The sequence below is a fragment of the Ambystoma mexicanum genome, chromosome 14 (assembly GCF_040938575.1).
Source record: "Ambystoma mexicanum isolate Mex_15411 chromosome 14, UKY_AmexF1_1, whole genome shotgun sequence".
NCBI lineage: Eukaryota > Metazoa > Chordata > Amphibia > Caudata > Ambystomatidae > Ambystoma > Ambystoma mexicanum.
In genome coordinates, this window is record NC_090940.1 from 429539363 (window position 1) to 429553055 (window position 13693).

The 13693-nt window shown below is 48.3% G+C and overlaps 1 protein-coding gene across 3 annotated transcripts in view; it reads left to right on the forward strand.

The window, feature by feature from the left end:
• LIN52 (lin-52 DREAM MuvB core complex component) overlaps positions 1-13693 on the forward strand; it is a 1138589-nt gene that overhangs the window by 767156 nt on the left and 357740 nt on the right. The window lies entirely within an intron of this gene.

Here is a 13693-nt window from a genome sequence, read left to right on the forward strand (position 1 = left end):
GACATTTTTTTATGTAGTAATGATTAGGAAGTAGGTGAGATAAATAATTGCATTTTTCTTATCTGATATAGAGCACAATGGTAGTGTCGCAACAAAAACGTCCTGTGAATTCCATGTGGGTCGGATGTAGGTGATTCTAATGCCGGGCGTCAATGTGTACTAGATAGTAAGAAGCACTGAGTTGAATAGTTGAGCCGAGATTGTGCCATTTAGTATTTTATACTTTTTTCAAGTGATCTCAAATTTAAAAAGACTTTTATTTCACAGGTGTTTTTTTGTAAGAATTGGAAATGCAGAAGAATAAATTAGGAATTCAATGACAGTGTTTATCGCAAAGTAGTTGAAAAAGTAAGAACAAATTGATTCATTATCGATATAAAAATCGAAGATAAAGGAGCTAATTACAACTACTTAAGCAATATTACCCAAGCAGAAGGGCATTACCAGACTAGGTAATGCTCCGGGCCAGGTAGATGCCCGGGCCAGGTAGAAGCCCGAGCGAAGTGAGGGCTTTACCGTTAGCTCTAGTATTGTTGCAATTGAATCAAGATATTATTTCAAAATCTGCAAGGAGTTGGCCAATCCTGCTGCAGTCTCTACCTCTCCAGTTCCCTCCCAAGCCCTCTGCACGGCTTTGGCATCTCATTTTTCCACTAAAAACTCTGGACATCCTGTCCACTCTCTCTGCCTCTACCTCCTCTGCCTCTCCCTCTACCATTCCAGGCCCCACTCAGGCCGTTTCGCCTCTGCCTTTCTCCTCTTTCCCCCTGCTCACTCCAGACAATGTTTTTGACAAGTCAATTTATGAAAGTCTCGTCAAAGCAGGTGCTCCCCTGTTCCTCCAAAACCATTAAGGACCACATAGACACCCTTGCTCCAACCTTGGCTGATGTCTGCAAACACTCTTTTGCCACTGGAACCTCCCCCCCTCACCTCAACCACTCCCTTGTGCACCCCCTTCATAAGAAGCCCTCTGCCAATTCTTCCTCTCTTGCAAATTATCGCCCAGTCTCCGATCACTCCTTTCCTGGGCAAACTCCTGGAAAAGCTGGCCATCTCCCAGCTTAATCTACATACTGAATCTGTTGGCTCTCTCCATGACCATCATTCTGGCTTCAGAGCACCCACAAGCACGGAAACTGCTCACCTGAACACCCGAGAAGACTTGCTCTCCAATGTTGACTCTGGTCCCTCTGTCCTCATTCTCCTTGATCTACCCTCTACTTTTGACAGTCATCCACTCCATCCTGCTCAATGGTCTTTGCGACAACCTGGGCATCTCTGGCCAGGCCCTTGCCTGGTTGAGCTCCTTTCTCACTGATCGACCCTCTCAGGCCGAGCTTGAGTCTTTCCTCTCTTCTATCTTGCTCTCTTCTTGTGGTGCTCCTCAAGGGTGTAACCTCTCCCTGTCTCTTTTACCACTACCTGAAACCTCCTTCCCACTGCATCTCTACTTTCTGCTCTAATTTTCAGTGTTATGCAGATGACACCCAGCTCTCCTTCAGGCTCCCTACAGCCTCTTCTGCTCCTTCTCTCATATCAGGCTGCCTGTCTGCAATTCATGAATGGTGTGCCTCTTACGATCTCTGCCTTAATGCCAGTAAGACTGAGATCCTCCTCATTGGGACACCTACTCCCACATTCTCTTTCACTCTGGCCGCCAACCCTGGGTCCTCTAACTGCTCCTTCCTGTGATACTAAGAACCTTTGGGTCATCTTAGCCACCCTCTCCTTCTCTCCTCACATCTCTGATGCCTCTAAGAAGTCACACTATCAGCTGCTCCTCCTCATAGGTATTCTTCCTTTTCTCACTTTCCCCCAGAAGCTCACTGTCTCCAGAGCCCTGGTCCTCTCTAGGCTGCACTAGATTACCAGTCTCTTTCTAAATCTGCCTGCCTCTACACTTCGCCCTTTACACCTCATCCAGAACAGGACTGCAAGACTTGTCCTTGGCCTCAAGCCCAGGGATCGTATCTCTTCAGCCCTAAAAACTCTCCACTGGCTCCATGTGGCTGCAAGGATCAAGTTCAAGACCTTCTGCATTGTCGACAAGGCTTTCGGGGACTGGAGACCACACTACATCCAAATTTCTCTTCCTAAATATCTTCCTTCTCAAGCCCTGCGCTCATCCACCTCCAACTCTCTGATGGTCAGATGCTTCTCCAGGCAGAGAGTGGGGGGGGTAGATCTCTCTCTTCGGCTGGGTTCTCCCTATGGAACAGCCTCCCTGCCTCTCTCAAACTTGAGCAGGACCATTTAAGGTTCCGGTAGCAACTTGAGACCTTCCTTTTCGCTTTCTGTCTCCTGCTCCCTTGCTGATATCCCTGTCTGCTGCACACTGGTTACCTGGCCACCCACTGAAGGTATGGGACCAGTCTCCTGCACATCCAGTTGCCCTTGCACTGCTTCTGGGCATCCCAACCACTTAAGGGACAAGCCTACAGCCCCCTAACTCTCTGCACTTATGAGCCACCAACCGAAGCACTTACGAGCCACTTGCACTCTCCCCCGACCCTCTTCCGCCCCTGATCTGAATGACACAAGGCCTAGTAAGATGGTTGTTTTGTCTTGTCGCACCTAGAAACACTTGTGTACAGGCGCATTATAAATGACCTATCATATCATATATCATTTGTTTGATCAAAGATTTTTCTGAATAAAGGATAGTTGAAACTGGATTGACTTGCTCTAAAGAACCACCTGGTGAGTTGTGATTGCAGAGGGGCATTTATGTTGGTTGCCCAGAAGTGGTCTAGGGGTAGCCTCTTGAGTTAAGTACCGTAGTGTCTCCATAGAGTAATTAAGTTTCTGATGTTTGTTAATCTGCTTAGAATCACATGCTGTGCATGTAGTCCGACATCCAGTGGTCACCGCGGAGTATTGCATCTTGTCTTTCAAGTGTCGAAAGGGGACGTCAGCATAGGCGTTTCTGTAACACTATCCCTATAGTGATGTGTAGTGTACCCAAAATCCCTCACGCATCGAGGTCCCTCAGATTGTTTTTTTCCGCCCAGAATACTGGTCGCCTTAAGCGGACCTCGTAAAGAGACATTGCCTTTGTCCCTCGACCTTTGGTTGGTTTGTTTTATTATTGTTATATAATCTCACCTGCCGGCCCTCTCTCCGACGGCCGTTCCGGATCTCCGCCGAGACAACACTTCGACGGACGGTGATCTCATCGGCGCTGCCGATCACGTGGCCAGGCCTTCGAGGCCTACACAGTAGGGAGAGTGGGGTCGGGGTGGACATTTCTGTCTCATACTGAGAATGCCTTTCCCTTTATTCCCCCTTTGCTTTTTGGTAGTCGTCACTGGTAACGTCCTCAGCCATGGAGAGGACTCCATTTAGATTTTGACCTGTTTGTGAAGGCAAGTTCCCATGGAAGGATAAGGATAAGTATAAGTGGTGTAACGGCTGCTTACCCCTCAAGCACAACGAAGCTGATTCCGCGGCCTGCAAGCTCCTTCGTTCTAAAACTCTGTAGGAGCGCAGGGTGAAAAGGTGGGCAGCCTACGGGATGTCAAAGGCTGATTCCTCGCCTGCCGCCGCAGCCACTGAATGTGATGAGGGTGATAGTGATGACCCAACCTCCAAACTGGAGGTTGTAGACCCCTCGACGGAGCACTCTAGCTGCGCAGCATCTTTCCCTGGCCCTGATAGGCACGGCTGTGGCCCTGCTTTGGGGGATGTACACCCAACGACTCTGACGGACAATTACAGGTCACAAAACACACAACCCCCGGCCATTCCTCGGTGAAGCCGAAGAAGGACTCTATGCCAACAGGTACGCCGGCACAGGGTCGGCAGCCCTCCCTGCATTCGCGCCCAGCGACTGGGCCTAGGATTACAATGGGAGCTACCCCTAAAGTATCAGACGCCGTCGAGACGCATCGCAAGAAGGCGTCTGTCGACGGCAAGGTTCCGGCTCCGCCGAAAACCACTCCACACGATCAGCGCCCGTCTGGGAGGATGGTCGCCGAGAGCATCGCGAGCATCGTCTCCGATGACGCTCAGAAACGGCGGGCGAAGGAATCGCCGAAGCTGGCGGAGAAAGTCAAGGAGATGCCGAAACCTAGCGAAGGTGCGACAGGAGCGTCGGAACCCTCCCCTAGGTTGAAGGAGAGACTCAGAAGCACTCCTCCACCGTTTGGCTCACGAGAAGGCTTCTCGGGCGACGGGGGGATTTCCGCCACTTTGTGGGAGAAATCTCGATGTTTGGAGGCGGAAGAACAAGCTTTTCCACTCCTAGACCATTCTGGGTTGGCGGTCTTCAAAGCACTGAATGCTTTCCAAAAACATCTACAAGGAAAGACAGTGCGATCCTCACGTACAGCACCACGGCCATGTACTACCAGAACAAGCAGGGGGGCACTCACTCTCCAGGACTGTCCAAGCTGTCCCAGAACATCTGGAAGTGGGCTCTCAAACACAACATTTTCCTGTTAGCACAACATGTACCAGGGGAACTCAATCTTCTGGCAGATGGACCCAGCCGATACTTCCCTCTACCCGCAGAGTACGAATGGTGCTTACACAGACATCGTCTCCAACGTTTTCGCAGAATGGGGCTTCCCAGAGATCGACTTGTTCGCAACTCTGGAGAATGCACAATGCCAATATTACGCCTCCAGGTACCCCCAGAACCGCTCCAAGGGAAACGCACTCTGGATAACATGGTAAGGGAAATTTGTCTATGCTGCCCCCGACTCCCCTTCTCAACAAGATAGTGCACAAGATGCACCAGGAACCAGTTACGATGATACTGGTGGCCCCCATGTGGGCCCACCAACCCTGGTTCGCTCATCTGATGGAGATGTCACTATATCCTCCAGTGAAACTACCATGCCCATACAACATGTTGTCACAGGACAAGGGCCGGACGCTGCACCCATGCCCGCAGACCCTGAACTTGGCAGCCTGGCTCCTGAGGTCATAGAATTTGGACATTTGCAGCTCCCTCAAAGATGCATGGACATTCTCAGGGAGGCAAGGAAACCGAACACTCGTTACTGCTACTCCAGTAAGTGGAAACGGTTTGTCATTTGGTGTAACTCAAGGAGCATAAACCCTGTTGACTGCTCTCTCACACGTATTGTTTTATACCCGACTCACTTACTGGACTCAGGTTTAGTCTTTAATTCCATTAAAGTACACCTAGCTGCACTCTCCGCCTACACTACGTCACAACATAAGGTGTCATGGTGGAAGGTTCCAGTTATTAAAGCCTTCATGGAGGGAGTGAAAAGAATTCACCCTCTCATATCTAACCCAGCTCCCGGATGGGACCTGAATGTCGTGTTAACCAGGCTAATGGGCCCCCCCCCCTTTGAGCCCATGCATAGAGAGAACCTTCGGGGTCTCACTCTTAAGACTGCTTTCTTAATAGCTATCACCTCCATTAGAAGAGTGAGTGAACTACAAGTGCTCTCAATCTTAGACCCCTTTGTAACAGTTCACAAAGATAAGGTGGTTCTACGCACACACCCTAGTTTTGCACCTAAATTCTTTTCAAAGTTCCATGTCAACCAGTCAATAGAACTACCAATGTTCTTTCAGAACCCATCAAACTTGGGAGAGAAGAGCCTGCACACACTTGATGTGCGCAGGGCGGTCATGTTTTATATGGAAAGAACTCGACCACTAAGAAAGACTAATCAGTTCTTTGTCTCTGTGGCGGCAGGAATAGAAGCAGCTGCAGTTTCCAAATCCACTATATCTAGATGGATTGGCCAGTGCATCACTCTCTGTTACCCTCTGGCTAAGCGAGAACTACCCTTCAAGCCTAGAGCACATTCTACTCGAGGCACGGGGGCGTCCATAGCATTCACTGCAAATGTTCCCCTTGAGTCCATTTGCAAAGCGGCAACCTGGAGTTCTGTACACACCTTTACAAAACACTATTGTCTGGATGCTCATTCTAGATCTGATTCCCAGGTGGGGCAAGCAGTACTAAGACATCTTTTCTCTACTGTTCCTTCTCACAACCCACCTCCAATTCCGGGTACTGCCCGCTAGTCTATGCACAGCATGTGATGATTCGAAGCAGATTAACAAACATCAGAAGACCTGCATTACTTACCGTAAAAGCATTTCTGATGATTGTATCTGCTTAGATTCACATGCGCCCACCCTTCGTCTCCGCTCAGATGGAAGGATCATAGACATCCTATTATTTTTCTCTCTCTTCTGTACTCGCTCACGTTAGTCATAAGGCTCCCTCATGGCAGAAAAAATACAATCGGAGGGACCTCGACGCGTGAGGGATTTTGGGTACACTACACGTTACTATAGGGATAATGTTACAGACATGCCTATGCCGAAGTCCCCTTTCAACTCTCGAAAGACAAGATGCAATACTCCGCGGTGACCACTGGATGCTGGACTATATGCACAGCATGTGAATCTAAGCAGATACAATCATCAGAAATGCTTTCACAGTAAGTAATGCATGTCATCCTCTTTCTACTCATTCAACAAGTTAATGTGGTATATTTTGACAGTTTCCGTTGATCGAGTTGCTGGACTTAGTAGTTAGGGCTCTTACAGCTTCATTTATTATGTAGGGCATGTGCCACTGGGCCAACAGTTTGTTCGCTTAAGTACGGAGGTCCTTTTTCATAACACAAAATTTGGCCTGCCCTTTTGATTGAATATCCTCCTTTGCTTGTCCTGGGCTTAATTCCTCATTGACATGCATCATATGGTCCTTTGGTCCATTGCTTAAACTAGATGGTGGTGTTGATAGTCTTGATTCTCCCACCTTTCTTTAAGCATATTGAGTACATTACGGGCAGTCTTCCATAAATCGGTTCTAAAGGAATAAATCCAGTGAAGCAATTAGAGGTCTGCCGAAATTTAAGCAGTACCCAAGAAAGTAAGTCATGTCAAGTCTTTCTGTTGTCAGCCACTAGTTTTTCCAAGAGGTTCTTTAAAGTTTTGATTAAATTGTTTCACTGAACCATTTGTTTGAGGTGCGTAAATTGATTTGTATAAGGTTTTCATTTGTAATAATGCCTTGACTTCTCCCATTAATGTAGACGTTAAGGCAGCTCTTTGGTCAATAAAGCCACATATCTGAACAAGGTGCTGTTGCAGATGGCACAAGAATTACACCAAGCCTTGGATGATTCAAGGGTTTTTATTGATTTATTGATGGACCTTATAGCCGTCCCTCTCTTGTCTTGCAAAACCCTTCCTTCCTTCCTTACCCAGTCATCCCAGACAGCAGGTTAGTATATAGCGAATGTTAATCCCTACTGGCTCATCTCTCACTTGCACCAGATGTGAGGACGCTAAGGCAGGGTGCCTTTTCTTACTAGACTCCCTCTTGGACTGCCTAAGACTGTCCCTACACCATCCGGTTATCAGTGTTCTACATGGGGTAGAGGCCTTGCATGCACCCTGATTGATTTCATCTTTCGCATATCATGCCCACACTCCCTTCTCTCTGTACCTTGCGCTGCTCTCCTCCTCCCGCCTGTAGGCTTGTGCCTCTCCTCTGTCCCTCTGATATTTCTCGCTCCCTCTTGACTTTGCCTCCACTCTTCAATGTTTACAGCTCTCTTCCCCATTCTATGATTCCCTCTGCTGGTCGACGCCTCCCTCCTCTGCTGGTCGACGCCTCCCTCCTCTGCTGGTCGACGCCTCCCTCCTCTGCTGGTCAACTCCTCCCTCCTCTGCTGGTCGACTCCTCCCTCCTCTGCTGGTCGACTCCTCCCTCCTCTGCGCGCGAGGCGCCTCCCTCCTCTGCGCGCGAGGCGCCTCCCTCCTCTGCGCGCGAGGCGCCTCCCTCCTCTGCGCGCGAGGCGCCTCCCTCCTCTGCGCGCGAGGCGCCTCCCTCCTCTGCGCGCGAGGCACCTCCCTCCTCTGCACTTAGAATGCATCCTAAATATTTTCCTAAAATAGTATCGGCCTTTCACTTAAATCAAGATTTGTCTTTACTACATTTTTTCCTTCTCCTCAAACCAACGGGGAGAAAATGTTGCATTAACTAGATGTTCGGGATGCTCTGAGGTTTTATTTAGACCGTTCTACGTCTTTCAGGAAATCTGACAGTCTATCTGTAACCCGGCTTCCAGGCATCGCCCAATGTATTTTTCTCTTGTATTGTAGAAGCTTACAAACTTCAAAAGAAATCTGTGCCCAAGGGCTTGCAAACGGTTACAGCTAAAGCTATTGCTATTGTGTTTCAGAGAAATGTCCCTTGGGATGTTATTAGTAAGACCTGTGTTTCCCCATCCGCTTTCTGCAAGCATTACTGCATGGACATGGCTGCCAGGTCAGACGGCACATTTGGGCAGGTGGTCCTACAAAATGTGTTGGGATAAAATTAGTTCAAAGCTCCTGTGGTGGATTAATGTTTTTTAAACAACCACAAGTATGGGGAGCATTTGGCCCTCAGACTTTCCACATCTCAGAATAGAGGTCACTTACTTCTTTTGGTGTCTCAGGACCCCCTGACTCTGACAAGGGGGCCCAGTGTTTTACCCCCATCCGATATCAATGAACTTCGATGCCTGGTACCAGAGAATCTAGTCTTCGCTCACTTATGGCTTTCAGATCAGAATATGATGGTAATGCAGGCAGCGAGAAGCCTTCTACGAGATCACAGTATAAAGGCAAGTGGACTTGTTTTTGTTTCTGGATGCCAGAACATTTGCTTGATCCTCCACATCCTTCCTTTGACAACATTCTGTCTTTTCTATGCTACTTAGTGTCTTCTGGGATTAACTTTCCATTTTGTCTATCACGTTTATCCACAATTGATGCTTATGCCAGCTTGACGAAACGTATAATATTCACTTCAAATCGTATCTAATCCTCATCCGTTATAGTATCTTCACGTAGTATTAGCATTATCTCATAAACCGTTAAAGCCTATGTTCACGGCAGCCATAAAACTCATCTCTTGGAAAGTGACCTTCTAGGTAAAAGCCACTTCGGCGAGAAGAAGTTGTGAAATCCAGGTCTTGTCCACATCATAACCATATATGGCTTTTCATAGGGATAATGTTCTTAGAAAATATTTTCCTAAAATAATCTCGCCCTTTCTTAAATCAGGAGATTGTCCTTAATAAATGTTTTCTTTTGCTTCATACCGATGAGGAGAGAATGTTGCATTCGCTGGCTGTTTGGTGTGCTCTTCAGTCTTACTTGGAATGTTCTAGGTATTTCAGAAAATCTTGACGGTCTGTTTGTATCCCGGCTTTCAGGTATCGAAGGCTACGATCACCCAATGTATCTTCTCTTGATTTGTAGAAGCTTATAAGCTTCAAAGGAAATTGGTGCAATAAGGGCTTGCGTGGAGTTGGAGCTAAAGCTACTGTTATTGCGTTTCAAGGAAATATCCCCAGGCTTGTTATTAGTAAGGCAGCGACCTGGTCTTCCCCGTCCACATTTTGCAAGAATAACTGCATGGACAATGCTGCCATTATTATTTTGTCACTGGTAGTTAAATGATTTGTGAGGCATTACCCCCTCTTTAATTTGGCAATGGGTTGGCCTTGGTAGTATTGATTGTAACCATTCTCTACTTGTCTTTTTACAAAGTTCTTATTACGCCAGTGTGACTTTCATGTTTTAGTTCGGCATTCAAAATGATCAGTAGCTAGAGGTCGATTACAGAGCGTACCACATTACCCAATAATGGTAAACTCACCGGTTTCTGCACATGTGTCAGTTCGATCCGCTGCCATTGCTTGTTCTGCCTCCTCTTGCACGGCAGACTGCTTTTGTTTTCCTGCAGTCCGTGCCCATCGGTAAAGGAGCTTTTCTCGCTTCTAGTGCACACCGATGCTCGCCAGCCACCAGGGCACTGCATGCAATCAGGAGAGTGCTTCTTTACCGGGGGAAAGCTTGCCACAACGCTGCTTCCCATTGTGCGACCTCTTCAATTGGGTTCATCAATCTTGGAACCCTCTCAGGACCGACATCTGCTTCCAATATAGCAGTGGCTCCGGCATCTCAGTTTCCTTTCTTCTTCTGCTACAACTGCAACAGGTGGTCTCTGCAGCTGACCGCCTCCTCTCTTCTCTCACCTTGGCTTTTTTTATTTTATTTTATTTATTTAGATTTGTAGAGCGCACTGCAGCCCAGAAGCATCGAGGCGCTGTATCAGAGCTTAAGAAGGCCTGATTAAGGGTTACAAAGAAGATGCCCTATGAAGACTTGGTACAATGCAGAGTAGAATGTTAAATGGATACAGTGATACATGTTTACACAGTCAAAGAAAGAGCCTTGTTTTGATGGCCATGCGAAAGGCTGAGTGTGAGTCAATGAGCCTGGTGTGAGGGGGTAGTGAGTTCCAGTGAGCGGCGGCCATGGTGGGGAAACTGGAACCGCCTGCACAAGCTTTGCGTATTCTGTGAACGGATAGCAAGTTAGAATAAGGAGTTCTGGAGGGCCTGAGTGTGGTGGGTTTGGTGATTCTTTCTGCAAGTTGGGGGGGGGGGGCTGTCCGTGGAGACACTTATGTGTGAGGGCAAGAGCTTTGAAGATGATCCTTTCCCTGACTGGGAGCCAATGAACATGTCTCCTGAGCTCTGAGATGTGATCTCTGCGTGAGAGACCGGTGGCAGCCCTGAGGGCATTGTTTTGTACAATTTGAAGTTTTGCAACATTCTTGCCTGAAGTACCTACGAGCAGGGCGTTGCAATAATCCAGCCTGGAGCCGATTATGGCCCTGGCGATGGTGAGGCAGTTTTGTTGGGACAGGAAAGGTCTATCTGAGTTGATGACTTTGGAAAGGTATGCTGAGGTGGAGGCTCTGGCGTTCACCTGCCTGTTCATGGTTAGGTCGGGTTCCACCTAGACACCTAAGGTTTTAATGGACTGTGAGACGGTGATGGGAATGTTGTCAATGGTGAAGGCTGTGTATTGGTTGTCCAACTTGCTCAGGGTGGACAGGAAGCCAACGAGCAGAAACTCGGTTTTCTCACTGTTTAGACATAACCAGTTTTCTGCCATCCAGGATTAGATTGTTGTGTAGATTAGAGTTGTGTGTTCTGGTCAGACAAGTAGTTGCCCGAGAGTGGGATGAGCACCTAGGTGTCATCAGCATAGCTCATATATGAGAAACCCAGGGCGCCGAGTATTTTAAACAATGGCCTTGTGATGAGGTTATACAGGGTGGGAGCAGTGCAAGAGCCTTGTGGAACCCCACATTTGATGATGCTGGGGTTGACGCAGGAGGAGTCGGAGAAAACCTTCATTCTCGGTCCTTCAGGAAGGAGGCTATCCAGTTGCAGGCACTGGTGGAGAAATTGGCTACTGAGGGGAGATGATGGCATGGTGTTTTATGATGCACCAAATCAAAAGCAGCAAGTAAATCCATTGAGGTCATCAATCTGGTTTTTTAGGTCAAGGAGGGTGGTTTCAGTCCCATGACGTGGCCTAAACCCTGATTGCCTAAGACCTAAGAGTTGATTGTCTTGTAGGAATTTCTGAATTTGCAGGTAAGCTGCTTTCTCCAGGATTTTTAATATGAAGGGGACAGTGGTGATGGGCCTGTAATTACCTGGGATAGAGGGGTCAAGGGAGGGCTTTTTTTTTCTTTTTTTTTTTAATTCTTTTTTATTTGACTTGACAGCACAACAAAGAAAACAGAGGGAGCCACATGGCACCAGTGCCAAGAGCCAGCAATGCGAATGATAAACAGTAAAAATTGAGTGGAATGAACCATATTAATAAAAGGAAAACATACAAAGTATTGATACATACACCAAAACGGGTCACCATCTATGGGGAGCCACCTGGGGAAGTGGAGGGAGAAGTTGGTGGTGAGGCCATGGCAGAGAGAGAGTTTCGGAATCTTGGCCAGATATCCCTCGGCCTAGATTGTGGATACTGCATCGCGTTCCAGGATTGCTCAGTGTCGTGAACCCATGTGACCGATCTGAGCCATTGTGTATAGGTAGGCGCTCTAGGATGGAGCCAACAAAGTAATATACAGCGAACTGCCAGTAGCATGAAGAGACCTGACAGTTTCTTAGAATCACGGGGTAACTGGGGGAGGTCATGGAACAAGCAGTGCAGTGGGGTGGGGGTGATCGAGTACTCCAGAATGTCAGACAAAGTAGAGCAAATGTCTAGCCAAAATTGGGACAGCCGGGGACAGAGCCACAGCATGTGTATATAAGAGGCTTGATCTGCACCCCACCTGGGACAGGAGGGAGGGTTGGCATTGAACATGCGATGGAGTCTCATAGGTGTATGATGATACCTGTGTAGGATTTTGAACTGGATGAGTTTAAATTTGGTGTTGTAGGAGACCTCGTGGGTACGAGTGCACATCCGAGACCACCTCTCGTCGGTGATCTCAGAACCAAGGTCCTCTTCCCATCTGCGTCTCAACTCGGTGAAGTGGGGGGCCGCTCTTGTCTGTAATAAGGAGTAGAGCCTCGACACCTTGCCCCTGAAGGAGAGATCGGAACAGAGCTCCTCCACTATGGGTTCATCAGGGGGCAAGGCGGGGAAGTCTGAATATCTGGACTTGAGATGTTCGCAGAGTGAGGAGTACTGTAGCCTCACCGAGGGCCGGCGCCTGAGTGAAGGAGGAAGGTCAGACCATTCGATAAAGTTTCCCTGTTCAAAGGCATCGTGTAGCGTCAGGAAGCCAGCATCGGCCCAGCGAGTGACCACTGAAAGTGGAATGTGTGGGACATCGGGGAAGAAGTTCCACAGTGGCAAATCCCCGTGGAATGGGTGGGGTGTGTTGACCATGGACCAGAATTTGGTTAGAGCCAAGGATGTACTGGCTACAGGATTCGCAGTGTTTGAGTCAGGGGGGATTGGTTGGAGGACCAGGGATCCGATCAATCGGTCACAGACAGTTAGCTTCTTGAGGCGAACATGTGGGGGGGGGGGGTCAATGTTATTGAACCAGTATGCAGCAAACTGTGATTGGGCCACCACCCAGTATCTGATCAAATCGGGTGCGCTGAAACCGCCCAACGCCTTAGGAGCAGTCAGTGTGGATAAATTGAGTCGGACGGCCCCAGAGGGCCAGAGGAAGGTGTTACATATGCTGCGCAGTGCTTGGAAAAAAGTATCCCCGGGCCACAGAGGCAGATTGGTGAATCGGTACTGTAATTGAGGTAATACAATCATTTAGTCCAGCTGGAGGTTTTAGCCTCCAGGTTAGTTAGGTAATTCTGGTAGTTGTCGTCATGCAACTGTGACGTGTGCCGGGAGACCACCACCCCCAGGTAGGTGAAACTAGGAGACCAGTTGAACCCATGTAGATTGGGGGGGGGGGGCTGTGTCGAGTCTGTGAGTGGAAATAATGTAGACTTGGAGCAGTTAACCTTCAAACCAGATATGTCCCCAAATCGAGCCACATCTGTTAGTATAGGGAAAAGATTGATTTCAGGGGATCGAACATACAGCAGGGCATCGTCAGCATAGACGGAGACTATATCGGTCTGGCCAGATGTGCGCAACCCCCTGTGCGAGTGTGATTGCTGAATCATATCTGCGAAGGGCTCCATGGCTATAGCAAAAATGAGTGGGGAGAAGGGGCATCCTTGGCGTGTACCTCTAGATATCTGGAAGGGGGAAGAGCATCTGTCTTCTGTGCGGACCTTGACTGACGGGGCAGTATAAAGGAGCTTTATCCAGGTGCGGAAGTTGGGGCCGAATTTGCATTTCTCGAGAACACACCACAGGTATTTCCATGAGACTGAATCAAATGCCT